Source organism: Oryzias latipes, chromosome 2 (genome assembly GCF_053564925.1).
Source record: "Oryzias latipes strain Hd-rR chromosome 2, Olatipes_Hd-rR_3.1".
NCBI classification, from domain to species: Eukaryota; Metazoa; Chordata; class Actinopteri; order Beloniformes; family Adrianichthyidae; genus Oryzias; species Oryzias latipes.
In genome coordinates this window covers 32,193,704-32,219,871 of record NC_136238.1, presented here as the reverse complement: position 1 = coordinate 32,219,871, position 26,168 = coordinate 32,193,704, and the positions used below count along the sequence as shown (strand labels likewise).

General features: G+C 39.6%; 1 protein-coding gene and 2 long non-coding RNA genes across 3 annotated transcripts; 2 read left to right on the top strand and 1 right to left on the bottom strand.

The window, feature by feature from the left end:
- Positions 1–26,168, top strand: part of LOC101164420 (uncharacterized) — a 736,165-nt gene that overhangs the window by 394,173 nt on the left and 315,824 nt on the right.
- On the top strand, positions 1,264–23,713 carry LOC144988183 (uncharacterized). The gene is made up of 3 exons (XR_013652017.1): positions 1,264–1,710; positions 9,987–22,883; positions 23,175–23,713. It is a non-coding gene; the product is annotated as an uncharacterized LOC144988183 (long non-coding RNA).
- LOC144988200 (uncharacterized) lies at positions 23,702–25,556 on the bottom strand. Of its 2 annotated transcripts, XR_013652037.1 has the most exons (4): positions 25,037–25,556; positions 24,374–24,481; positions 24,148–24,244; positions 23,702–24,020 (listed from the first exon to the last, which is right to left on the bottom strand). It is a non-coding gene; the product is annotated as an uncharacterized LOC144988200 (long non-coding RNA). The 2 variants fall into 2 exon arrangements; XR_013652036.1 differs by lacking the exon at positions 23,702–24,020 and having other exon boundaries at positions 24,056–24,244; positions 25,037–25,553.

The window sequence follows — 26,168 nt, the reverse complement described above, 5'->3', positions numbered from 1 at the left end:
TGAACCTTTGCAGATATAGTTTGGTTGGATAGAATTTATGGATTAGTCTAAATGAGATTTCTTTCACTTTATTAATTAAAAATTATTTTGTTGGTAGATTCCAGATCTATTTCCATTCTAAATGATAAACTAAATTATTCCAACAAGGAACTACTAGGAAATGGAAACAACATCCTTCTGGAAGAGTGAGCGTATACGGAGATTTGTGTTACATGAAGAAGAAAAACAAATTTGGCCTATTTCTATTTTCGTTGGATCAATTGGTAATAAAGTTGGACTCTGCAATGATGAGCTTTTGAATACCATAGTTATACACTTAGGAATTGCTTTCAAAACAATGTTAAACTCGCTTTTAGTTATTCTGATGCAATATTTGAAGCAGAATTCTTCATGCGACATAGATCTGTTTGATCTAAACAATTGATGAACCAGAAGGATATTTTGAGTAATCCAAGATGGATAAAATAAAGATTTATGTCTACCGGTATAAGTAATGTCTTCCTTATTCCATATGTAGTATTTGTGTGGAGAGTAATTGTGTTTGTAAATGAGTGACCAGGAAATTAACATTTGTTTATGGAAGTAGGAAAGTTTTATTGGGATCTTTTGCACATTATAGTTACAAAATAAAAGAAAGTTCTTGCCTCCTAATTTGGAGAAAATGTAATTTGGTGTGAAAATTCAGAATGAAGTTGCATTCTTAATAAAATGTCTTAGCCGATTTATTTTTAAGGTATTATTTAATGTACAGAAGTCTAGAAAGTTAAGGCCACCCTTATCATAAGTGTTCATTACAACAGTGTTTTTATATAATGGTTTGTGTCCCTCCAAATAAAATTAAATAGCATTTTGTCAATGGTTTTCAGAACTTTGTTGTCAACATTGAGGGATAAAGCTGTGTACCTTAGGCAGGAGATTCCCTCAGCTTTAGATAGTAAAACTCTGCCTCTCAATGATAAATCTCTCTGGAGCCACTGTTTCAGCTTTGTCTGTGTTTTATTAATAATTGGATCAAAGCTTAATTGGCATCTGGCTTTTTTATCTTTGGAAATGGTCATTCCTAGGTAGGTGATGGACTCGTTTTGTCGTTAAATCTGAACATTGTAATGAGATACGGTGTGATATTATTATTATTATTTTAATGTTCTTTTCTGTATTATTTACTGAATTAAAACTGTTTTAGAAAATACTGAAAGCATGTTGAGCCATACTGAGATCCAGTCACGCAGTTATTTCTTTTTCAATAAAGTTTCTGCACGTGACCCGGAAGTAAACAGCACGAGGCTGTTTGCTTGTTAGCAGGCTAGCAGCGTTAGCTTGTGTTCAGAGGTCGGTGGTGTTTTGTTGGGACGTTTGTGAGGTTTTTGGACAGAAAGGACGATACGTGGTTCGTGTGGGAACTCTCAGCATTTTCCAAAGTGTCGTAAATGAGTGAAGAAGTGTTGAACGGAAAGACAACGTGGATTGCTGTGATTGTGAGACTAGCTGATGATCGATCGGAGCTGCAGTGAAGAGGACGGCGGGGTTTGTGGGAGTTGGAGCTGAAGATCGGAGCAGGAACCACCATGTCTTCAGAACCTCAGGAAGGTTCTGTCAGAGAACAACTTTCTGCTGCTGAAGGAACCATCGTCCAGAACGAGGAGGAGCTCTGTCGTCAGCGCAGACTGCTGGATATCAGCTGGAACCCGCAGCTGCAGCTACACATAGTTGGTACGTTCACTGCTGCAGACAAATAGACCCATGAACGTCTTTGTTTTTCTTCGTCTGAGCTGCTATCTGGATTGCTATTTAAACTCAGTCGCACAGCCAAGGGCTAAAATAAAAAACACTCTTTAGGTTTTGGGCTGAACAAGATAAACATTTACTGAACACACTAAAGCTAAACATTTAAGCCTTTAACTTGTATTTTCGATATTAAAATGAATAAAGATATTCAGGAATATTAATCCTGAATAAATCAAGTTAAACCTTAATTAATGTATAATATTTTAGTCTCCATAAAAAAGCTTTGTCAAAATTATACAAATATGAACATGCTGCAGAACGAAACAACAAAGCCTGAAAATATTTATAATTAGAAATAAATCAAATAATTCCATTTTCTTTGCTCTTTTGTCCATTTTTTAGAGCTGGACTCCTGGCATCATTTTTAACAATAAGTTAATTTCTTGGTGTGTGACGTCCTGAGTGTGTCTTTGTGAAACATATCAGAGGAATTAGATTTTTCTTAAACCCTGTTATTGTTAATATCATGTTTGAGTCTTATAAACATTAAAAAAATTAATCATATTGCACATCACTGGGATTAATCCAAAAATAAAACAGCCTCTGTCAATCAGTGTTCCTCAGCACACTAGTGTCCTGTGAGAGATGGTCAGGTGTGCTGCGAGAAAAAAAATAATCAGCATAATATCATCTCTGTGTTTATCAAAAAAGGTTTTGGTTTCAACTTGAGTACCGTATTTTCATGACCATAGGGCACACCGAGTTATAGGGCCCGGTCTCAGTTATGGGGCATTTTTCAGTCTTTGACACTAGCAAAAGGCCCACCAGGTGTTAAGGCGCTGGCACTTTAATGCCCCGTTCGGACCCTCAGAGCCTCCAGAGTGGGTTAATAAAAGAACCAGTCTCTGCAGGGGTGTCAAACATACCACCCGCGGGCCGTATCCGGCCCTCCAGGTGGTTAAGTCCGGCCCACACACGAAGAGTAAAAATCATAAGGGTATTTAAAAAAGAAAGCAAATTTCTAGTCCATTCCTGTGGCGAGTTATGATTTTTTAAAAGAAATAACCGAAATGCGCAATTCCGCCACTCGAGGGAGCAAAGGAAACACAATACAGGTGAATCAGCATATCTCTGCATGTGCCAAAAGTGAAACCTAACAGCTCTGTGTCTGGGTAAGATGCACTTTGGTTCCCTATGAGCCTTACCGCTGTTATCTTGCTATAAGGATGATCAGTAGCAACACCCTAATGACCAAAATGTTGTCAAAAAGTAAAGTGGAGTAAAGAGCTGTCCAGGAAAAATGGACAGTTTTTTTTTTCTTTCACGAAGCTGAATGCAAAACCCCCATGCTTGGTATGACATCAACAGGTTGCAATGCTCAAATAATATAACATTCAGCACTAAGAGACTTACCATAAGGAAAAGTTTCTGTATTGCTTCAGTGTCAGATGTAAAATATTCAGTCTGTATAAAATTAAATAGACCAACTTTTTTTTAATTGAATTTAATTTTATTCGTGATCCATTGGCCCCAAGTGATCAGGCTATCATGTTGGTTGAGGCATTTTTTTTTCCAACTGAGTAAAAAAAACTAAAACAAAGCTGTTATTTTTCCTTTACATTACTGATCCGTCCCACTTGAGATCAGAATGTGGCCCCCGGACCAAAATGAGTTTGACACCCCTGTTTAAGAGGAAACCCTTATTATGACTGTTCTCCGTAACTGAGTAACACAAACTGAATGCTCACACACTCACGTGTGCTGACTGTCTCCCTCCCTCCTTACTGAACATGCGCAAGCGCAGACTCCGGTCTCAGCACACACAGACATTCGGTGTGTGTTTAAAAAGGCTTCAGGAGCAAATCTGAGATGGTTGTGATTTATTTTAACATAAAACAGCATGCTAAAATCCATCAAAGTCCTCAGCATTTGTATCTGAAAACAACAGTCGGACAAAATTTTTGACAAACACGTCAGGTTCCCTTTTGTCATTGATAAAGCTTTATTGTCATTGTACAGTCACGCTCGGTACAACAGCACAACAAAATTGCAATTGTCAGAGTCTGTCTAGTTGCTGCGCTGCTCCAAGCAGACATGTTAGCTCAAGCTTCTTCAATCCATTCAACAACTGTGGTGTAACTCGCACAATAATAAAAGCCAACTTTTCCTGCACCCTTCTGCGTATTTCTACCGCGCTGCTCCACGTCTGTGCAGAAACAGGGCGACTAATCTGTTCGGATCAATTATCATTCGTTCAGCTCTATTAGCTTCCTGTGGGATCTGGTGTCACCGTGTAACAAGTGAACAAAGTAATGACGCTCGGAGACGAGACTGTCCGGCATCAGCACCACTGCTCTTCACTACAACTCCCATGATGCATTGGGTTAATGTGACAGCGTCTCTTACTGCACTGCTGTTAACATGAAGCACAATAAACACAAACATCAGTTCTAACAGTTTGAAAATCTTCATTAACAGTTTATTTCTCCTTCAAGGTTTTTGTTGGAGAACAAAGGATTTAAAGTCAGAGATTTCAGTGTTTGGTTCATCTCTATAAAAGAAACGGCTGGTTTTGACAATTTCTGTTTGAAGGAAAAGTTCTATTTGAGACTTTATTCGCTTTTGAGAAACTTGAAGTTAAATTTAAATATAATTGACAAAATGAAAGAAACAGCATTAAGGTGAAGTGACACATTTAAACTAAAAATAAACTATTTAAAAACCCCGAAAGAAATAAAACATTTTTGTTAAAGTTATTTTTTTTATTTAGACAAAAGACTAATTAAAAGCTACGTTTAGTAGAAAAGAAAACAGGAATGAAGGATGTGCATTTTCTGCTTTTTTTAAGTTCTTTAGTACAGTATTTAATTCAAATATTTTTTCCCACAAAGCCCCGTCTGCATTTTTATTTACAGTAAAGATTTATTCTCCCCTGCATTTATCTGCATTAGGGGTGTAATGATTCATTTATCAACAATTAGATTTATATCATAATTTTTGGCTACTGATATGATCCATGGTTGATATTGGTTCATTTTGAATATTGTGATTCACTGACCTAAAATTGATTCTGTGTATCTTTAGTCCAAAAACTTGGATTCTCATGTATCACAGAACAGGATGATAGTCAGCGTCTTATCTGCATGATTTGCAATGCCAAGTTGAGCAACTCTAGCCCCGCCCCCTGGCAAAACTAAAGGAACACTTCGAGAAGCTGCATGGAGACGGTGAATGTAAGAATACAAAGAAAGCTGAATTCAAGGTGGAGAGAGTCAGATTCCATGATAATGCCACTCTGCCTACTCTTGTATTTGTATCCATCAATAAACCGATCCTCACAGCATCATATGAAGTTGATCGCAAAGCAGAGCAAGCCACACTCCATTGGTGAAACAGTAGTGAAACCAGCTGTGTTAAAGAGGGTGAATCTGATCCTCGGAACAGCGGCCGAAGGTAAATGATCCCAAATTCCTCTTTGAAATGACACCATCAGTGACAGAATAGAGGACATGAGTAAAGACATCTTGGCTCAAGTAGTCGCAGATCTGATTTCAAGCCCGGCAAAATTCAGCCTTCAACTCCACGTGACTACAGACATTGCTAATCTAAACCAGCTTCCTGTTTTTGTGCGGTACGTGAAAGACGACATGATAAAAGAAGAGTTTTTATTTTGTAAGCATCTTACAACAACAACAACTAAGGCAGCCGATGTGACGAAGCAGTTGGAAGACTTCTTTAGAGACAATAATCTTTTGTGAGAGCACCATCTTTCTTTTTTTTGTTTTTTTATTTATTTATTTTTTTTAACTTGTCCTGTCCAACAGCTGGGCAGGCAGATGAGAGCTGAGGGCCTCTTGTGTTGGACATATTTTACTTTAACAAGAGGGGTTATTAATCTTCAGACAAACCAAAGGTATTTCTGAATAAACCGCTTTTGTAATTGAGGCCAAACTTTATTCATTTCAACCATGTTTGAAAATTTTGGGTGTTGGACCGGACGGAAAAGGAAAGAAGGGAAAAAAAAGGGAGGGATGTTAGAGAGAGAGGGGGGTAGGAGAGTGATAATGGGAGGGGAGGGGGGATAAGACCATTAAGCAGCATAAAGCAACAAGTTTACTGGTTGTTTATCATTACGGTAAGGTTCAGTGGTAGTACCAAAAAGGGCGGGGCCTGTCCACACACACACTCAAATGTTATCAACACACCTGTTAGCTGCAAAAATGTCCACATGTCGACATGCAGACAAAACAGACAGTCTTCACACGCATACTTATGCCTTAAAACCAACTAGTGTGAAATATTTCAGTCATTCAATCATGCAAACTGTTAATGCAAAGGTGAGCTAACACCTGTGCTCAGGTGAGTGTTTATATTCTTCTAAAATGGATGGTGGAACGTGAAAAGAAGGAGGGAGAGTGCCCAGCCATCCCCACACCAAGACCCCCGCCGCAGCAGCAGCGGCAGCCGGAATCCCCCCAACGCCACACGGGAACAGGCAGGGAACAACCGCCCCCCGGGCGACCAAGACCGCCACCCAGGCCAGGGCCAGGAGGACCGCCGCGAGGCCCCCAGAGCCAGAGAGCAGGGAGGCGCGGAGGGAAAGAGAGCGCCGCCCCAGCCCAACCAGAAAAGCAGCCCCCCCGCTGCGCCGGGAGAGCCCAACGCAGGGCCCCACCGGAGAAGAACGCCCACAGCCCCAGACGAGCACCCCACCACCACCCAGGAGTTCCGGGGATCCCCCCGCCCCAACCCCAGGTACGAGCCAGGACCCCCCAGGGGAGACCCGCTCCGCACTCCAGGCAGCCACCCACCCGGCCCACGGTTGGTCCAGGGAGGAGCAAGGCAGGGGCCCGCCGCCCCCGCCCAGGAAGGGGGGGAACCCCGGGAAAAAAGGGGGCCCACAAGGGGTGTTGTAAATATGGCCCGACCAGGCTCGGCCACTGTTGGAAGTTTGGCGGGGCCCAGCGCTCAGGGGCAAGGACCAGGACCCACCCCCCAGGGACACGAACACCCCCGGCTCAGGTATAATGTGAACCCCCCCACCGCGCGGAGAGAGCATCGCTGGGCCCAGGAAGCCGGCACCCAGGGGACACGGCCGCCGCTGCCAAGGGGCCCGCACCCCCCACCAGGGGAGGGGTAGGTAGGGGACAGATGGACCCAGTTCCCACCTTCCTTGCAAAATGTGTGTGCGTGTATGTGTGTTTGAGAGGGTGTGTGTGTTTATGTTGGAATGTAAATATTGAAGGGGGAGGGGTGTGTGTACTAAGGGGGGTGCAGTTAAAATTGGAGAGTAGGGCACTAAGGGGACATCTCCTGATTACTCACCCTCCCCACCAAGGGGCCCTAAATGTCTAAGGTGCGGTTAAAATTGGCGGGTAGGGTGCTAGGAGGACATCTGCTGCTTGCTGGCAGTGATGTCCAAGCACCCCCCCTACCAAGGACCCTACATGTCTAAGGTGCAAATAAAACCGAAAGAGGGGGGGCCCACTCCATACGGCAACCATGCGCCTTGGGGGGGGGGCTACTTGGCAGTGGCCCCCCCCCCAAGGCGCATCGCAGGCTAGACCCCCCCACCCCCTCACCCTTGGAGCACCATCTTTCTGCAGTTTGTACGGATAGAGGTCCAGTCATGCTGGGAAGAAAGTTTGGTTTTGGTGGGCTAGTAAAAGCCACTGCACCACATACTGTTATGCATTGTATTCTGCACAGTCATGCTCGGCCACTGGAGCAAGCGTTGGTAACAAAAGCTTTGAATCAAAAATTGGCAGAAGTATTTAAAACTTTAGTGAAATATATGCACTATGAGTGAAATAGTGCTCTGAGCCATCGCATCTTCAGTGAGCTGAGCAGAGAAATGGGCACTGAATTTGAGGTACTTTTGTACCATTCTAATGTGCAGTGGTTATACCGGGGACAGGTGCTGAATTGTGTTTTTGTCTTGTTTGTGGAATTGCATTAACGTTGTCATGCAGAGTGCTTCAAAAATCATTTTCATTTCGCGTACATGGCTGATATATTCGCAACTCTCAATCACCTTAATCAGCAGTTGCAGGGAGGTGGAGTGAACATTTTGGAAGCAAAAGAAAACCTGATGGCTTTTCAAAAAAAAGCTACTATTATGGAAACGACAAACGGAGAACAATCACTTGGCAAACTAAATACATACTTAAATACATATCGTCCTGACAGCTTTTTAAATTGATACAAGATCAACAAATGAATTATCGCGATATATTGCCGAAATGAAATTTTTCTACGACCTCTACATAAAACCGTTTCTGCACATCAGTGTCAAGCCAGGCTGATTTTTTTTTGAGCTACAGTTCCTATTTTGTTTTCAGGGTTCTATTGGGAGAACTGGGGGGTGGAGGGAGGAATCTGGTGAGGGAAGTGTGCAAATCTTGTGCGATTGTCTTTTGTTCTCTGCTCTTAATTAGTATTTATATTTTATGGCTATTTTTATTGCTTTTATGTTAGGTACTTTGTGTGCTTAACCGGAATGAAAGACGCTATACAAATCAATAAAGTTTGAGTTCATGCTAGAAATGGTAACAGGATTTTTTCCCCATAGATCAGGGGTCGGCAACCTTTTTTACTCAAAGAGCCATTTCGGACCGCCCCTAATGAAAAAAAAAGCACCCGGAGCCACAACCCGTTTTGACATCATTATATATATTATGCATGTATATATTATATCAAGGGTGCTCATTACGTCGATCGCGATCGATTTTCAAGGACATAAGTGTAGATTGCGGGCCAGAAAAGATTAAAAAAAAAGTACTTCTTTCTTTTCATCTTCATGTTTATTTGTTACATGTTTATTTGTTACATGTTTATTTCAACATTATTGTTTATGTACTGATGATTAAAAACTACACATTATATTAGTTTGTATTAACAGATGAGGCGTTTTATTACAAAGACAGAAAGCAGCGACCATCGTACTCATGCTCTGCTGTAAACGGTGCAATGCGGGGAGCGTGGCATATTGGGAGGCATTTGGCGCTGCTGGCTCCGTATTGATCAGTATTGATGGGGAACAACGACTACTAATTTAGGGCTCCGTCCTCCGAACACACAATATATTTCACGCACACACCTCCGCTCCGTGCTCACACCCGCATCTCCACCTGCACGCGCCCCTCCCTCGTGGCACGCGCGCCGCTCAGCACAAACACACACTCCGCAACAGTATAAAGCGCGTGCCTCACAGCTTCCTTGATGAGCTCGTATTTATCGGGCGAGAACTGCAGAGCTTATAGCAGGAGGAGAAACGCGGGGCGGCTTTAATAAACTCCGGTTGCTGGACTTTTACCGGGGACATGATGTGCCGCGGGGAGAAAAAGACGTTCTGAAGGCAGAGTTTGTCAGACGATGTCCGATTGGCCATTCTGCATGTCAATCAAATCCCGTACTTTTCGGTGAGGATTTTGATTGGCTGGTGGATTTTCAAAAAGCACTCTCTTCCCCTTCAATCTCCCCCACGTCCCCGAAGATGACCGGTCGATTGCGACCGACGCAACGAACTCCCCTGCTCTGAAACACACATCACCGCACACGGGAGTCCAAAACACCGGCGCAAACTCTCCGTCACCAGAAAGCCGCTCCCCGTTCCGCGCCACGCCAAGCCCCCGGCAGAAAATCACTCCAGACCCGGAGTTTTTATTGAAGCCGCCCCGCGTGTCTCCTCCTGCTATCAGCTCCTCAGCCCTCGCCCGACAAACACGAGCCCACCAAGGAAGCTGTTTTTTACGTGGCACGTGCCTCGCACGGAGCCAGCAGCGCCTTTGAAATGCCATGAAAAATGAACAAACTAAAATAAATTTGAATTTTTATAAAATACTCATTATTTTCCAAAGTCACAGGGAGCCACAACAGAAGGATGAAAGAGCCACATGTGGCTCTGAAACCATGGGTTGCTGACCCCTGCCATAGATCCTTATTGTTACAAATGTATTAATTTATTAAAACTTAAATATATGTCTGTTTATATGCTATAGTCAAATTATGGATCTCAATGTAATTTTTCTGATGAATAAATTCAGGGGTCGAGAGGTTTAGAGTTTTTTTTGATTCACCGAAGACTAAAAAACCCAAATCACTTCTTGATTTCTTAACTTTGAATGACATCTAAGTAGAGTCTTTTTTAAAAGAAAAAACATTTTATGTGATTATTGTTTTTTTAACTGCAAATTATTTTTATTTATTGCTGTCTTTTGAAAGTATAAAAGGGGCTCCTTTCTGTGTTTATGTCCCTGCAGTTCTTCCCCAGCATTATATGACTGAAAAGGATTTTTGCAACCAGCAGAAGTTTTTCCGAGAACGGGAGGAGTCAGAACCACCACAGATTAAAGAGGAACAGCAAGAACCAGAACTGCCACAGATTAAAAAACAGGAGGAACCAGGACCACCACAGATTAAACAGGAACATCGGGAACCAGAACTGCCACAGATGAAAGAAGAACAGGAGGAAAAAGAACCAGTACAGATTAAAGAGGAGGAGGAGGAACCAGAACCACCACAAATTAAAGAGGAACAAGAAGAACCAGAGCCACCACAGATTAAACAGGAACAGCAGGAACCAGAACTGCCACAGTTTAAAGAGGAACAGGAAGAACCAGAACCACCACAGATTAAAGAGGAACAAGAGGAACCAGAACCACCACAGATTAAAGAGGAACAAGAGGAACCAGAACCACCACAGATTAAAGAGGAACAGGAGGAACCAGAACCACCACGGTTTAAAGAGGAACAAGAGGATCCAGAACCACCACAGATTAAAAAACAGGAGGAACCAGAACCACCACAAATTGAAGAGGAACAAGAAGCACCACAGATTAAACAGGAACATCGGGAACCAGAACTGCCACAGATCAAAGAGGAACAGGAGGAATCAGAACCACTACAGTTTAAAGAGGAGGAGGAGGAACCAGGACATTCACAAATTGAAAAGAAAGTGGGGGGACCAGAACCCTCAAAGATTAAAGAGGAACCAGATGTTCTCTTCATCAGTCAGGATGAAGATCAGCTTGATCTGAAGCAGGAGACTGATACCTTGATGGAGATTCCTACAAATGAGGAAGGTGAGAACAGAGAAGCAGATCTAAACAATCAGCAGAGCTTTAATGTAACTGATAGTCAGGATGAAAAAGCCACTTCAATTACAGATGAAGAGATAGACCCACACAACAGACAGCAGAGGATCCCAAGTTTTGGTAACTTGTCTCAGTTTAGACTTAATATGAGAATCCATAAAAGGGGGAAGACTTTTTCTTGTAAAAAATGTCATACAGGTTTTAGTGAAATAAGTTCTCTCAAATCACATATGCAAACCCACAAAGGAGAGAAGCCTTTTTCTTGTAAAGAATGTGATACAAGTTTTACTCGAATATATAATCTCAAAAGACACATGAGAACTCATTCAGACGACATGCCTTTTTCTTGTAAAGAATGTGACAAATGCTTTGGTCAGAAATATAATCTTAAAATACACATGAGAACTCACACAGAAAAAAAGCCTTTTTCTTGTAATGAATGTGATACAAGTTTTACTCAAATATATAATCTCAAAAGACACATGAGAATTCATTATGAGGACATGCCTTTTTCTTGTAAAGAATGTGACAAATGCTTTGGTCAGAAATATAATCTTAAAATACACATGAGAAATCACACAGAAAAAAAGCCTTTTTCTTGTAATGAATGTAACCGAGGTTTCATTCGTGTAGCTGATCTCCAAAGACATATGAGAACTCATACAGGAGAAAAGCCTTTTTCTTGTAAGGAATGTGACAGAGGTTTTAGTCGTATATCTGATCTCCAAAGTCACATGAGAATTCATACAGGAGAAAAGCCTTTTTCTTGTAGAGAATGTGATAAACGTTTTCGTCATTTATCTGCCCTAAAGAGACACATGAGAACTCATACAGGAGAGAAACCTTTTTTTTGTAAAAAATGTGATACAAGTTTCAATTGCTTATCTAATCTCAAAAGACACATGAGAAGTCACACAGGAGAAAAGCCTTTTGATTGTAAAGAATGTGACAAAAGTTTTAGTCATTTATCTAGTCTCAAAACACACATGAGAACTCATACAGGAGAAAAGCCTTTTTCTTGTAAAGAATGTAAAACAAGTTTTAATCAAATATCTCATCTCAAAACACACATGAGAACTCACACAGGAGAGAAGCCTTTTTCTTGTAAAGAATGTGACAAAAGTTTTAGTCAAATATCTCGTCTCAAAGCACACAAAAGAATCCATACAGAAGAGAAGCCTTTATCTTAACTGAATGTGACAAAAGTTTCAGTGATGTACAGTGGGGAAAATAAGTATTGAACACGTCAACTTTTCCTTTAAAAAAACATATTTCTAATCGAGCTATTGACACGAAATTTTCACCAGATGTTGGCATCAACCCAAGTAATGCACACATAGAAAGAAATCCAAACATTTATGTCCATAAATGAAGTTATGTGTAATAAAGTGAAATGCCACAGGGAATAAGTATTGAACACGCTTACTGAAATTTATTTAATACTTAGTGCAAAAACCTTTGTTGGTTATTACAGCCTCAAGACGCCTCCTGTATGGAGAAACCAGTCGAATCCATTGCTCAGGTGTGATTTTGGCCCATTCATCCACACAAACTGCCTTCAAATCTTCAAGATTCCGGGGGTCTCTTCTCTGAACCCGGATCGTCAGTTCTTTCCAAAGATTTTCAATTGGATTCAAGTCTGGTGATTGACTGGGCCATTCTAGCAGCTTTAGTTTCTTTTTCTTCAACCAGTTGAGTGTTACCTTGGCTGTGTGCTTGGGATCGTTGTCTTGCTGAAAGATCCACCCTCTTTTCATCTTCAGCAGCCTGGCAGATGACAGCAGATTCTGATCAAGAATGTCTGGATACTTTTCTCCAGTCATTATTCCTTCAATGATATGATGTCTACCAGTACCACATGCTGAAAAACAGCCCGTCGCCATGATGCTCCCACCTCCAAACTTGACTGTTGGTATGGTGTTTTGGGGGTGATGTGCGGTGCCATTTTTCCTCCAAACATGTTGTGTCTTATGACATCCGAAGAGTTCAATTTTGGTCTCATCTGACCAGAATACCTTCTCCCAGAATGTCATGGGTTTATCCAAATGTTGCGTCACAAACTCCAAACGAGCTTCAACATGCTTCTTCAAAAATGGAGTCTTGCATGGTGTGCGTGCATGGAGGCCATGGCGGTTGAGTGCATTGCTTATTGTTTTCTTTGAAACAACGGTACCTGCTGATTTCAGGTCTTTCTGAAGCTCTCCACGAGTGGTCCTGGGCTGTTGGAGAACCCTTCTGATGATTGTTCTGACTCCTCTGTCTGAAATCTTGCGAGGAGCACCTGGCCGTGGCAGGTTTTTGGTAATGCCGTGTTCTTTCCACTTCCGGATGATGGCCCCAATGGTACTCACTGGAACTTTCAGAAGTTTAGAAATGCACCTGTAACCAATGCCTTCAGTGTGTTTTGCAACAATAAGGTTGCGTAGGTCTTTGGACAGCTCTTTGCTTTTACCCATCATGCAATGCTTCTTGTCCAACACCTTGCTGGTGAGAAACCTTTTTAAAAGGCATCAATCAGGACTATACCAGCTGATATTACTTTGCACTAATGGGGGCTGGTTAACGTTCTGAATACTGACAAACTCCAGCTGCTTTCTTGGCTTGCCAGACCTTTTTACTCGTCTTTTTCTTCATGTGTTCAATACTTATTCCCTATGCCATTTCACTTTATTACACATAACTTCATTTATGGACATAAATGTTTGGATTTCTTTCTATGTGTGCATTACTTGGGTTGATGCCGACCTCTGGTGAAAATTACGTGTCAATAGCTCGATTACAAATATGTTTTTTGAGAGAAATATTGACGTGTTCAATACTTATTTTCCCCGCTGTATCTACTTTAAAAACACATAAGCACTCATTCTGTGCAAGGGGTTTTGTTTAATCTTTTCTTTGGTAAGTCAGGAAAACTTTGCAGTTCTTGACATAAAAAGTGGAAAATATGATTTAAAAAGTAGCTATTTTCTATAATCAAAAATAAGCTGAAATTTAATACAGAACGTGAACAGATAAAGTGAAGATTTGCTTTAATTGGATCATTTTATTGTGTCTTGAAAAAAACAACCCAACGTTCATGAAATTCATCCTTTTAGATGTACCTGTATATAGGGAAATATTGTTTTCAATCATAACTATATGTACCATATTTTCACGACCACAAGGGGCACTTAAAAGTCTTAGATTTTCCCAAAGATGTTGGGGACGCCCAATGAGGTGGTGCACCTAATGTGTTATTGTGGGACTTCGTCAGAGGACATAAGAGAAAACAGCATGAAAACGGGGGAGAGAAATGTAGATGTAAAAGAAGACACACCCCTAAAGGGCAGGTATGTCCATTCAGCAGAACGTCATTTTTTTCAACCCTAAAAATGGCAACTGCAAAAATACATGCCTATAAAGCGCAGTTTAAACTGCAAGCCGTCAGCCATGCGGAGGAAAATGCGAATCGAGCAGCTGTGAGAGAATTCAACATCAGTTGAATGGTTCGCAGGTGGAGGAAGCTGGAAAATGAACTCTGACAAGTCAAGAATTTCTGCAGAAAATATGGCGAAGTGGCCCAAGTTGGTAAACCAACTCGAGTGATGGATTAACGATCAGAGAGAATCTCTTCAGTCACGATTCAATTGAAGGCATTCAACTTCCACCAGATTACAAGGAAAAGCTGTCCATCTTCCACTCATACTGGAGTAAAAAGATTGCCGACAAACTCATTCAGCCGTGCCACATCACCAACATAGACGAGCTGCCACTTACTTTTGACATCTCGGTGAGTCACACTGTCAAAAAGAAGGGGACCAGGACCAACAAGAGCAATACACACAACAGGACATGAAAAGTCGGTTTGGATGCTGTTTTATGACTGAAAAATAAATCACAACCAACTCAGTTATGTTCCCACTGCCTTTTTTAAACACACACTAGCATGCATGTTTTACCGGTATATGTTAACATATCAGCATCTTAAAATCCGTTGCGCCTTTTGTATGTGTTAAAAACAGTAAAAGCACCCATGACGGAAACTGCACCCTATAATCAAGTGCGCCCTATACACTAGCCTTGGCAACTGGCCAGTGTGTCTGATCTGTACATAGAGCCTGAAAACTGACTTAAAAACCTGCGTAGCAACATGGGGGTTTACAAGCTTTTATTTAGACTTTTAATTGAAAGTGGAATTTCATACGACTACATTGACACCAAGTCATAAATCGAAATAGAGCTGTAAAAGAAAAAGTCTGGAACAAGATTTTTGTTTTGATGTTTCTCACCAAGCGTCTTCCAACTGCGGGTACATGCGCAAGTATCAGATCGCATTTTTTAACAATTTGATTTGAAATGATTTATTTCAAGCAACCAAAAAATAATATGTTCAAGAATGCCCATTAAGCGCATTCTAAAAACGTGACATGAATCTGTGTGTACGTAGCATAAGAGTTAAATCTTCATCTCTTGAGTGGCTTTCAACATATTAAAGTTAACATTTCTACTGGCATTGTTTGTTGATTTGATTTTTAAAGACATTTTGCTAAACCCCAATCAGAAAACAATATTCAGTATTTGTTTATTTTTATTGGTAGTTTTCTTGTGATATAATAATTTGGTTTAAAGTTGCTTAGTTAATCATTGTGGTCGTAGTTTATAATGAGACAATGTGTAAGTTGCTTTAAGTCTGTGTGTTACCATGACAACACGTCAAATATGTATACATTTCTAACACACAGCGAACATTTGATTTTATTGTTTTAAACTAAGACTGACTGCAGTTCATACATTGTTGAGATGTGAGCAAATGACTATTTTGTAAAGAAAAAAATTCAGATAAAGAAACAGACTGGTGTTTGTGTCTGGTGTTCTTGTGATTCATGTTTTCTAGCATACATTAGAACTGTTCCTCTGTTCTTTTTGGTTCTCAGTGTTCTGTCCCAATCTTTACTGTGAATAATAAAGAAGACATGAACATCAGTCAGAAGTGTGGAGTCTTTCCCACAGTGTGGGTTTCTGCTATAGCCAATGAGCTTCTGGATGTGGGGATATCCCGCCTCCCCTCCCCTTGACTGACATGTCACTGTTTTTACGTTTCGACAGGTTTTAGTATCAAAACCGCAAAAATAAAAGCGCAACTCAAAAATACGATTTCAAAATAAACTGCAACTCAAAAACAGGATTTCGTAATGGTGAGAAAATGAATCGAGCACTCAGAAATATGATTGTGCTTTGGGTTATAGCTTTTGGTTGCAAGTTTTAGTTCTCAATTTATGCATTTTGATTCTCAGATTTGAGGTTTTGATGCGCTGTTTTACTGTTTTGATGCCCAATTCTTTAGGCACTATATTGACACCATATGAGTCCACGGCATTAGAAATACAAACACATGAGGTTAACCTCAGCAAAATATCAAAATATTAGCGTTTTATAGAGTTTGGAAGGAACAGTAAAGCTTACCAGCCACAGGTCTCATCTGTTGTGGCTGTCAGTCATGTATGGAAGGTTCCAGCAGGAGGGCAGACTGTGCGCTCTTGTTGGTCCAATCGGCAAGCAGAAGCAAACTAAGCTGCACAGCGATAGGGGGAGGTGAGGCGCCTAAAATTTAAAATTAAACACTAACCCCATTTTCTGGAGAGAATGTTGCATTGTAATTCTTGAGTTAAGGTAACGACTAATAGATCCCATATGTAAAAAACATTGTATTAAACTAATTAAAAGTGACAAATTAAAATTTCACTACAATAAAAAACTGTTTTTAAAATTACAATGGTTTTTTGTTTGTTCGTTTGTTTTTACTCTCTTAATTCATTTTTATATTTAATGAAAAATGCCAAATGTTATTTAGAGCAGAGATAAAGTTACTATTAATAATTGCCATTAAAAAAAATTGGACTGAAATAAACAAAAGCGACAAATTAATGTTTCGCTACATTAAAGAAACAGTTCAGTTTAATATAGGATTTTTGTTTGCTTATTTGTTTTTACCCTTTTTATTAATTTACAAATTTTTATGAAAATGCCAACTCATCTTATTCAGACAAGCTGTGTTTGTTTTAAGGAAACGTGTTTAATGAAAACTATAGTATAGAATAGGCAGGCTCTTCTAAAAGAAACTAGCAGGAGCCCCAGCGCTGGTCTTTGCTTGGATTTGTTTTAAACTTGTTCAGAGTCAAATGCATGTTTTAAGGGGAGGAGGATTATTTGGTTGTTTCTATTTTTGTTGTGGATTCTTACAATCCACTATATGTCCCGTGTTGAATTCTACCATTAAAATGTGGGAAACAAATGTTTCTCAAATCCAAATCAATCCAAAAGCCTGGAGACTGGATGGCCGTGGTCCTCCCTTTGACCTGGACAGTGGTTGCCATGGCTACCTGCACACTCACCAAGCTGGAACTTAGAAGAAGAAAAAGAGACCAAAATGATTGATAAAGCAGGTTTTCCAGGGAAATCCCACAAAGTGCTTTCCAAGCTAGAACTAAGAATATCCAGCATGCATTTGGAAAAACTCATTAGCTTCTTGTGGAAAATGATGAGTCATTGTAAAAGCATTCTATGAATGCTCAGAAAACTTCCTCTAAGGTTGTGGTTGTTTGGAGAAGTCCTCCTCTTCAAAGAAGTTCTCCTGACCATCTTCAAAGCCACTTTCTGCCTTTTCAAACGCTACTGTTCAACAAAAACTTGGTTTCTGCCACAAAACCAACCTTAGACACTGAAACAGAATGAATCCAATGCAGAAATGTGTTGACACCTTTAATTCAAAGCTTCAATCAGTTTGAATCTCATGAAGAACATTTCAAAAATCCACATTTGGATCAGGCGTCTTCATCAGAGCACAACTCATGTTTCCAGGACTGTGACTCACCAATATATCCTCATTTCCTTTACACAATCTGTTTCCATCATTTGGATTTTTCATCAAAACTTGAGTTAGAAAAGAATTGTTGCCCCAAAATGTCCAGTTTGAATAGTCTACAGTTTGTTGTGTTTGGTTGCTAGGTAACAGGGTCTTTAATGTCTGTGATGTCATGGTGGCTTTCAGAGTTGAACTCCTGAATATGACGGTAAACATTTGGATTGAACAAAAATGGGATCGAAGCTCATGCTAAATCCTGATCTCAATGCTGAAAAAACCTCCTCCTAGATTCTGGTTGTTTGGAGAAGTCCTCCTCTTCCAAGAATTCTTGAAAAAAGCCCTCATTTCTCCTGACCATCTTCAAAGCCACTTTCTGCTTTAGTTTAGTCCAAACTTGCTTTATGCTGACAACATTTACAGCTTGAATCAATCTGAGGAATCCAAGGAAACAAACCAATCTAAGTCTGCATTCATGCCACTTCAGAACCAACAAAGCATGTTTCCAGGACGCTGACTTACCAATAGAACTTGGGATTTCCTTTGCAGAATCCTTCTCCGTGTGTTTTCCTTTGTTTTTCTCCCCAAAACCTAAAGCAGAGATTTTTGCTGAGCTGCAGAACAAACGTCTGACTGCTTTAACCGCCGTTGATGGTTTGTTGTGTTTCCCTCTATAGCTGCTATGGTCTTGGTATGGTTGCTAGGTAACGCTGTCTTTGATGATGATGACGTCAGAGTGGCCTCTAGAATGGACTTTTTTCTTGTGTAACCAGGAGCTGTAACATTTAGGGCACTAGGACCCAGAAAGAGGTCCAGGCAGTGACGGTGTTCAGTGACGTCACTCCTCAGTGACGGGACATGCTGTACACAGCAGACTGCAGGAGGGTCGGCCAAGATGGCGTCTCGGTAAGACACTCGCGCTCGAGCTCCGCTTAAAAAGCCTTGTTAAAGCCAAAATTAAAAAGACTGTGACAACAACAACCGTATATTTATATCACCACCATGCCAAAACCCGAAAATAAACGGAAAGAGCGAGAAAGTCTGCCCACAAAAGGCTGTGTTATAGACGCACACAACTATGCTAACCATGCGGCTGCAGCAACAGACTCAATGGAAGCTGATGATTTTACTTTGAGCCCCCTCCCTGATACGCCACTGAAGTCCCCACTTCTGAAAAAAGGTAAAGCTTCTGAAATCGAAGACCCTGAAGGCATTGTTTCCAAACTCTCTTGCCTCATTAACTCAAGATCTGACTCCATTGAAAAGATGGTGGGGGAGAACTGTATGAAAATTGAGGGTCTGAAAAAAACTATTGATTTCCTTTCGGAGGAACTGAAGGAAATGAAAACTAAAATGAAGGAGATGGACACCAAAGTTAAAATGGGGGAACAGCGCGTGGGGTCCTGTGAAAGTCGCATTGAAGAGCTGGAGCGTTATTCTCGACGGTGGAACCTGCGGCTGGCCGGGGTTCCAGAAAACAACACCGAAGATGTGAAAGCTAAAGTCATCAGCATCTGTCAGAAAACCTTACTGGATGAAAACATCAAGGTAAATGAAGGACTCGACATCGTGCACAGACTTGGAAGGTGGGACATTAATAAGACCACGCCACGGAACATCATTCTCCAATTTTCCTCCCGCGCCCTGAGAGATGCTCTCTGGAAAGCAGCCAAAAAGTCCAGATACCTGAAAGAAAACAACATGCGATTCTCTGAAGACCTCATCGCTTCTGACCGGGAGAAACGACGCCTCCTTTGGCCGCTGGTGAGAGATGCTCGGGCAGAAGACAAAACGGCTTACTACGTTGCTGGACGCGCCTTCGCCAACGGCACCGAGTTGTTCCTGCCCCCTTCCACCTAACCGTCACCATGTGACCATCCTGAGGATGCTGTGGGACACCAATCTGACTCCTTTTTGGTAGAAAACTTAACTTCAAGGTGTCTGCCAAACTTACTTAAAATCTTTCTGTTTTGATCTAGGTTGTTAAAATGTGACTATTCACGTCACTTAGCTTTTAATGACATTATTAGGCTTTAAACATGTTAATATTCTGAGTAAGTGAAGCTCGAGTTCTAACGTGTTTCTTAAAGTAAGAAGCACTCTTCTGAAGTTCACATTTCTCCTTATTGTTCTCTGTTGAGAATTTGTTCTACTGTTCATGTCTTTATCGTTTCTTTCTTTTAATGCCAGGGGTTTAAGAAATATTTTGAAACGCAAAGCAGTTTTTTTATTCATCAAACAATTTAAATGTGATTTTTGTTTTATTCAGGAGTCTCATAGTACAAAGGAAGATTTAAATTTTTGGAAAAGTCAGTGGGGTAAAGAAATATGGGGAGCTCATGGTTCTAAAAAAATGGCTGGTGTTTTGATTTTAAAGGATAAATTTCTTGGGGAAATCATCCATCACTACAGTGACCCTAATGGGCATTTGATTATTATGGTGCTGTTAATCTGCCAGAATGTGGTGATCATTTCTAATGAATATGGCTACAACTCTCCTTTGGAAAACAGTCAGTTATTTGATTTATGGGATGGAAAAATTAGTTTGTGGCTTAAAAAATATCCTGAGGCCTTTTTGATTTTTGGTGGTGATTTCAATGTTGTTAATGACAACACCTTAGATAGACACCCTCCTAAAAAAACTAATCCAAACAATAAGTATTTAGAAAATTTCATGGATAAATTTGAAATTGTGGATGTTTTTAGAGCAAAATTCCCTTTATTAAAATCATTTACTTGGCACACCAAAGATTATTCTAAACAATCTCGGACTGATTACTGGCTGACGTAAAAAAAAATTAATGTCACTAATATTGATGTGAATTCTCATTCAGCTCCCTTTTCTGACCATATGATAGTCACCCTAAAGTTAACTCTCTCCCCAATGTCCAAAATTCCCAGGGCTGTTTGCTGGAAAATAAATAACAGTCTTCTATCCCACAACACTGTAATAGAAATGACAAAAAAAATAATCCAATCATACTGGGAAGAAGCTACTGAATTTAAAATATTCAGCCCTAAATGGGAATTATTAAAATTTGATATTGGGAAATTTATGAGATCTTATAGTAGTAACTTAGCAAAACTTAGAAGGAAAGAGGGAAATGAACTTTGCTCTAAAATTGCTGCCTTGTCTAATAAAAGCAGTGAGAACATCCCTGAAAATGAGCTGATAGAACTTGGTGAATATCAGAACAAGCTGGAAGAGATGTATAAAAGGAAAACACAAGGTGTAATTATAAGATCTAGAGCAAAGTGGATGGAAGAAGGGGAACAATGTTCTTCCTATTTTTTTGGACTAGAAAATTCTAATTTTAGCAATAACTCTCTGGATTCTCTTCAAATTAACAACAAAATTGAAACAGATCATAAAATTCTTGGCTCATTTTGCTCTGACTTTTACAACAAACTTTACTCCTCTAATTACTCAGAAATTAAGCTACTAGATTCTATTAAACATTTTAAGATTATCAGTGAAACACATAAAAAACTCTGTGATGCCAGTATAACCTTAGAGGAAGTGCAAGATGCTATAATGATTCTAAAAAAGAACAAATCTCCCGGTAATGATGGATTGTCAAGTGAATTTTACAAAAACTTTTCAACAGAACTTAGTCCCTTTATCCTGGAGACGCTCACTGAAAGTATTAATCTGGGAAAACTACCTCCTACTCTAACACAAGGTGTTATATCACTAATACCCAAACCTAATAAAAATAAACTACAAATTGATAACTGGAGACCTATCTCGTTACTTAATAATGACTATAAAATATTAGCTCTAATTTTAGCCAAACGAATTAAACAAACCTTAACATCTATTATAGACGAATCCCAATCAGGATTCATGTCTAATAGACAAACTACTACTAACATCAGATTAGTTTAGGATTTATTGGATTATTCCGAACTAATAAATGAGAATAGTTTTATTCTGTTTTTGGACTTTTATAAAGCCTTTGATTGCCTAGAACATGAATTCATTTATCGATCTCTAGAAAAATTTGGGTTTGGACCATTTTTTATAAAAGCTATTAAAACTCTCTACAATAATTCTAACAGTACAATAAAACTTAAATATGGTACGTCTCCAAGATTTCAGGTGGGTAGGGGGGTACGCCAAGGCTGTCCAGTGAGCCCTTATTTATTCCTGCTAGCAGCACAACTGCTTGCAGCGTTCATCCAGGAAAATAACATCCATGGCATTTCAGTCACTGATAAACAAATTCTTAGAAGTCAAGTTGCTGACGACACCACTCTTTTTCTGAAAAATTCAGATCAAATTCCCGTTGTTATCAACCTTATTCATAAATTCTCAGAAGCTTCTGGCCTTAAACTTAATATAAATAAAAGTGAACTTTTACCTATTTCAGAATGCGATCACTCAGTTTTACATGGTATACCTGTAAAATCACAAATTACTTATCTTGGGATTATGATTTCCAAAAACACAGAGGATAGATGCAACCTAAATTTTAATCCCATAATGGAAAAGACCAAAAAGAGATTTAACCGCTGGCTCCAGAGGGACATCACTTTAAAAGGAAGAACTTTATTATCCAAAGCTGAAGGAATCTCCAGATTGACATATCCAGCACTTGCCCTCAATGTTAACGCATCCACATGTAAAACCGTTGATAAAATGCTTTACAAATTTATTTGGAAAAATAAAACTCACTACATTAAAGATAAAGTGCTTTTGAACCCAATAGACCTTTTTCACACTTCCGCATTTTTTGACCGGAAATACGTCAATGACGTGTAAAACAACTTCCTGTTAGCATAGCGGCACATATGAAGAATGGCAGAGTCGAAGAGTTGCAGTTTCTGTTGTGTTCCAGGCTGTTCGTCTTCCAACCAAAAACAGCCTGGCCTCTCATATCATTATTTTCCTGTGGATCCAAACCTGAAACCCAAATGGATATAGGCGATCTGAAGAGAGGAAGGGCATAGTTTTAATGTAAACACAGGTAGCACCCTCTGCTGCCGGCACTTACTAACTTCGCTCCGGATGTGTGGTGCGGCTGCGGCGTTCGTCGCCTGAAGAGTGGTGTCGTCCCGAGTATTTTCCCTTGGAAAAACTTTACTGCTCCTTTGAGAAGGGAGTCAGTATATGACAGAACCTCAAACGTCAGTCTATGCAGCTATGCTGTGAAGATAGCGACACGGTGGCTAAGCTAAGGCAGTAAAGATGGATCAGGACTACGTGACACACCCACCTGCAGGTAAGGTTGTTCATAATGTGTTTGGTTAACGTTAGTCAACTATGTGTACCGTTATTGGATAAATGCATTTCTACCTGAAAAAATTAATGTATATAATAAAAGCTGTTCACGCTCTCACCTATTTTAATTACATGTATTTAATTAATTTTGGGTATTTTGTCATTAACCAAAATAAATGAAATGTATTTGTAATTAAATACTTAACATACTTTTCAAAACATGATTACTGTGTTGTGTTGAAAGGTAGAATAAATATATCAAGACTGATTTTTAATTTCTTTATCTTCACAGGTGCTCTGGATGAGGCTTTGGATTACATCCATGACTTAGAAGCCAAGTTCCTTTGCTGCAGCCAGGAGACGATGTCATGGCGGACAAAAGTTCCTCATTGAAGACCTCCTTACTGACAATGGATCTGAGATCATGATTCCACCTTTTAAGCTTTCAGCTCCATCAGCAAGGAGGAAATAGAACAAACCCAAGCCATTACCCGCCTCAGAATTATAGTGGAAAGAGTGATCAGTAGGATAAAGTCCTTTCACATCAGGGACTCTCTGTGCCGCTCACACTGATGGGCAGTGTGAATCAGATCTGGCTTAAATGCCGTGTTTTGGCAAATTGTCAAGGACTTTTTTGTGTTGAAGAGTGAATTAATGTTTGGTATGTAAATAATGTATAATGTGCAAATAGTATGGAAAAATTTAGTGTTTCCACATATTCTTAAAATCTAGTTAAATATAATTGTTATATTCGTAATATTTTCCTGTTGAAATGTGACTTTGACTTCACAAAAATAATTAGATGAACAAATAAAACAATTTTGGTCAAAATTGTGCCTCATTTAATATTTTTAGGTATGCGTAACAACAACTGATTAATAACAACACAAATAACATCAAAGATTTAGAATAAAAAAGAACATTACAGATCATCAACAGTAAGACAGAAGGCTGAACTGATTTTTAAAGACAAGATAAGTGTAATTTAAGGTATGCATTCATGCATTTGCTATAATATCTATCCAAGTTCTCTTTCATTCCATCTCAGAAACCCCATCCAACACAGCCATGAGAGGTTGGGGCTGCACCTGGCATAATCTGCTTCCAGATGCCATCATATATGGATCTGGCAGTGGTCCTACACAAGAGAAACACAACACACAAAAGTTAGACATAAGTGCATAACTACATTTAAATTTAATGTAATTTTTTTACATTTAAACTTAACTTGCTCTCACAAAGCAACAAAAAGTTAAATTATTCACCTGTATATGCCTTGTACAGTGTGGACCTCAGACCGTCTTAGCCAACTGTTTTGGGCTTTTGCACCACCAGCTCACTAACCGGTTCAGGATGGATTCCCTTATAAATAAAAGGCAAAAAGAAATTACAGTCTGTAATAACTACTGGGGGTGTTTTTATAATAATCTACAGTTGTTATGGATACACATCCGTTCTTAAATCATAATGATAATTTGATCACAAACCCACCTGTGTTCTTGGTCTGTGCCATCTTTGCAAGCCACTCGTGCAGGCCAGGGGGGGGTGGGGGGGGGGGGGTGGATCAGCCTGCTGACCCAGCTGTGAATAATGTGCGGTCTGGAAATTAAATAGGTTAAAATTAAGACATACTTATGTTGCTACATCAATGTAACATGAAACTATAACTGTCAGTAGGGTGACCAGATTTGAGTTTGTAAAAAAGAGGAGTGAAGTGAGTTTGTGAGATATTTCATCGAGAGTAATTGGTGTTCAGAGCTGCATACATGAAGCAAATATGATTACATTTCATCTATGTTCAATGTTATTTTATCATATAAGTATCGAAAAATAGGACATGTCCAGGAAAAGAGGACGTGTGGTCACCCTACTTTCAGAAAAATAATACTAATAGTAAGTGAAGAAAGTGCCGCAACTGTCTGCAGCAAGAAGAATGAAGACGCAAACTGGCACCTTAACATTTCTTATTTACAGCTTCACCAAATTTTTGGGTGTTATGTTAATCTCATGCCTTTTCACTTAAACACACACACAACATATTAACTGCGATGTGTTATACCTTATATTACAAATAACACCAGGATTTACAGTTGACGTAAACAAACACACAGAGTTACCGGTGATGCGGCTATGGCTAAGCTAGCTGAAGCTTACCTTGGTAATGGTGGATAAACTCTTCATGGACGAATTTATATCCCTTGTCCAATTTGTTTCCTTTAGTGGACGAATGCATCTTCACACTCTTCATCGCATCGGCGCTGATGAACTTCGGAACACAACTCAGGCTCTTCGAAAACACTCTAGGCTCTGCCATTCTCCGCCAGCGAAGCACAAACCGGAACTAGGTTTACACGTTGCTGACGTGTTTCCGGTTTTTGCGAAAAAGGTCTATTAAGTAGAAATAATACACAACAGCAATAAAATCATCAGTTATACATTCATACAGTAACTAATCAAACTTAGGATAATTAGACATATTAATAAATATTGCTTGAAAGGGAGTGGAAGGAAGCAAACTTATATAATCCCACCCCGTTATACTATAACCATTTTATTACATGATTTATCAATATCTGGTTCCTAGGTTTTATCAGACAGAATTAAGAATCATAAGTTATTGATAAAGCACATGCCAAAGATGAATTACTTAAGTACTACGTCAAAAATAACCCCTTTAGGAATCAACATGGCAAATGCAGTATCTGAAATATATGCAAATTTGGTTACTTTTAAAAGTCATTCATATGCTTTAAAACATAATACTATATCAGTAAAGCAGACAACACTGTTTCAGGAATTTTCATAGCAAAATTTCATCAAGTATCAAAAGTTAAAAACGTGCAAAATTATGCTACATTAGGAAAGATTTTTGAATCAATTTATCAATTTTAGGAGCAAGTGAAGTAAAATCATCAAAGGTCAATCAATTTAACAATTTTCAATAAGTGATTAATCATTTGTTTTACTCTTTTTATATATTTTGTTTGTATTTTTATTTTTTTATAATAAAGTAATGCTGTAAGGGAAAAATAAAAAGGGTCCATAAACTGTCGATTGTCCAAGGTTGGTATTTCTTCTTTTACTGATAACAGCCGTTCTTCTGGGTTTAAACAGAGTTAATAGTTCTCTTCGATGTTATATCTGCAGACATTAGATTCAGGTCCATATCCTTCTTCAGCTGATATCAGCTGTGGTGGAAGTTGAGGTCAAGTGGTCTGGATGTCAGAACTCTGCTGTTATTCAGGTGACGTCAGACGATGGAGAAAGTGATTAATCCTTCTGGTCA